Here is a 3,401-nt window from a genome sequence, read left to right on the forward strand (position 1 = left end):
AATGCCTTTTCTTTTGATTCAAGGTCTCAAGATGGAACTGTGGGGACTGGTTAGGATCTGAGGTGAGTCCCAGGCTGTTTCGTCCACCAAGGCCCAGATTCCGGGAGGTGCTGGGGGCTCCGAGGGCCTGACCCCTCGCCTCCCCTTCCCTCTTGCCCAGGGAAATCTTCCACAGGACAAAGCCAACATCAACACTGACTCTTCTAAGTGTTGCCTCTGGGTGGGGCTGGAGACTGCAGACCCCCGGGAGGCCCCTGAAGACCCGAAGGGGCTCCACTCTTCTCCTGCACATGGACTGAGAGAGCACTGGCTCAAGCCAAGGCAGTGGCAGCCAACCACCAGGTCACGCCTGGGACGACCCCATGAGCACACCCTCTCGTTCCCCCTCCTGATTTGGCCAGTGTGTTTGCTTTGACACTTTACCAGAAGCTCTTGGAGGTAGCATCCATCCATCATCCTCTTCCCATCTGAGGTTGACATTTCCCACCATGGGAGGTGGCCTTTCAGCGAGAGCCATCTTGACCTTCTCTCAGAAGGTCAGTCCTGGCCTGAGTGTAGGGGTGGGTCTGGAGGTGGATGGACTAGGGTCCGTCTCTCTTTGCCTATGCCAAAGGCACCTCCTTTAATGCCCACCTTCATCATCACTCGTGGGGCTCCCCCTGTGCCCCACCATGCCACGTGGAGGAGGGGGGGTGCCTGCATCCCTGCTGCCCTCCCTGTCATGTCTCACTTTCCTGTGCCTTTTGCATGTTGGGAGAGGGTCTGGGTGTCACTGCCGCTCATGCTTAGAAACCACTGAAAGCCCCCAATAAAGCATTCAGGAGGAGCACTTGCTTTTCATTTCTAAACCTGTGTTGTCCATCCATCTCTCATTTCCAGAGTCTGGGGCCGGAGATGCAGAGACACGAGGTTCAGACTCAGTGCTTTGCAAGAGCAAACAAGAGTTGAGTCCAGGGCTTAGGTTGCTGGTTGTGGGGATGGCTTCTGGATGGATTGTGCAATGCTCTGACCTTGGCCTAAACCCACCTCACTTGGACACAGAGCTTCCCAGTTTATAAAGCATGCTCACAAGCATCTGCTCATATTAACCTGAATGTGGTCCTTCGGGGTACACCCAAGGCACATGCCCCGCAGTCCCCCAGAGGGAAAAATGGGCTAAGATGTCTAAAGAACATTAAACCAGGGATATAACTTATAGAACATAAAGCATAGTTTATTGACTTTGCAAAAATGTGTAATAATTTGCCCATTTTTTTTTGTTCATCAAGATGAACAAAAAAAAAAAACCGCCAGAGCCCAGACAGGGCAAGCGTGGAACATGAGAGCAGAGTCACCATCTGGCGCTGCTCCCTGCTTAGGCTACTCAAACATCCATGCAGACTCTCCACTCATAATTAAACTCCACTCAAGAACAAAAACATCATGCTTCATCCCAGGGGGGTTGACTGGTCTGCTCTCACCCTCTCTCCAAACTGAGACTCACAAAGCCTCATCAGTAACATCATTCTGGATGATGTTGGATTCTCTTCTTGTTCCTCTATTTCTAGAGGTCACAGGCACTCCTCAATATGCTGTAACCTACAGATTAAAACATCAGTTTAGCCGTCACTGGCATTCCTTATACACAATGTATACACACACATAACAAGCAAGGAAGGAAATCCACATAGCTGCCAGGGTCCTCATTTCTGTAACTGATCCCAAGGCCATTGTTGATATTGATAATTTCTCTCTTCCCCACTAGCTATTCTAAATTCTCTTTGTCCTCAACCAACACCTCATGGTTGGGGTATTTTATCTGGTGAAAGGACTCAGACTTTGGTGGTCCTTGGGCTGCTGTGGTCTTCCGTTAATCTTTTACTATTTGCTGTGGAAATACTATGGGGCACCCCGGAGAATCCTCTACTTCCTACACAGAGTCCCACGCCACCGTTGCAGCAACAAGCCCATTTACCCTTGGTGATCGGGACTAATCACCGTGGTCTGTAGAGGAAACCTTTTTGTCTGTAGTTTCAATGGTATGAGGAGATCAAAATGGCCAAATGGCAAACTCAACTTCTGCTAATTCAGCTGAGCCACTGAAGTATTCCCCAACAGAAGCATTCCTTCCTTGGGAACTATAATCTCTAAACCATCAAAGTCCAAAGATTCAGGGATGCGAAGTAACATTTTTGTGAATAGATTATTATGTGCAATACTGAGAGCTAGTCTCCCATTTCCACTCAGCACTGCTGGATCTATGTTTTCTGGGTGTGGGAGAAACAGCACTATGGTTTGTACAAAGTATATATTGCATCCTGTAGGACATCACCCCAACACTGCAGCATCTCCTGGCTGGTGCTATAATGTTCTATAAGCCTAGCTGCTTCTAGATAACAGACATGGTAAGACCAGAAATTTTGATAGGTATAATTACACTGCTGCATTCTTTATGCTGTGATATCAACTCCTTGGTCAGAAGCAACTTTGTATGGAATACCAAGACTGGAACCAAAGTGTCCATGGGCGTGGTGGTCAGAGAAGGCAAATCCATATAGAGAATATATAAATTGCTACCTCTCCATGATGGAAGGGGTCAGCGTACTACATCTGCCATGAGGTGGCTAGTTCCTACAGGGAATGGTGCCATATCACGAATTCTGGGCAAGTTGGGCACTCGATGCTGGTAGTAGCTAAATCAGTCTTGCTGAGAGGAAGTCCATGTTGTGTCCACCTAGAAGCTCTAGCTCCATTACCATGGCCATTTTGTATTTGAGCCTATTGAGCAAGCACTAGGGTGGCTGGGGGAGGGGAATGACTTATACCTACAGAACAAGTCATGGTGTCCATCTATTTGTTGAGAGTCTCCTCTACAGTGAGTACTTTTGGCAGGGATATCCGCATAGAATACAAACATCCTCTCTTTCCGTGCCCCTTGTTACAGATCTAGCCACAGTCTTTCTCTCACAGATCTCCTCATTACCAATCTTCCATTCATCGTTCTTTTTTTTTTTTTAATATTTTATTTATTTATTTAACACAGAGAGAGATAGCGAGAGCAGGAACACAAGCAGGGGGAATGGGAGAGGGAGAAGCAGGCTTCCCGTGGAGTGGGGAGCCCGATGCGGGGCTCGACCCCGGGATCATGACCTGAGCCGAAGGCAGACGCTTAACAGCTGAGCCACCCAGGCACCCCCCATTCTCGTTCTTGATCACCCAGCCAAACCCCCCATCCCATGAATATGTGTAGATCCGTATTTTTGGACTTCTGTCTCCATCTCGATACAGTGGACAACCCCACGTACTGCTTGAAGCCCTGTTCACCGAGAGGATTTTCCTTCTCCCATGTCTTTGAGGCCATGCTTGTGGTGCTGTGACCATCCACTTCCAGTTGGCACCAGGACTGAGGTTCTTCTTCTTCC

Source organism: Neomonachus schauinslandi, chromosome 10, assembly GCF_002201575.2.
Source record: "Neomonachus schauinslandi chromosome 10, ASM220157v2, whole genome shotgun sequence".
NCBI classification, from domain to species: domain Eukaryota; kingdom Metazoa; phylum Chordata; class Mammalia; order Carnivora; family Phocidae; genus Neomonachus; species Neomonachus schauinslandi.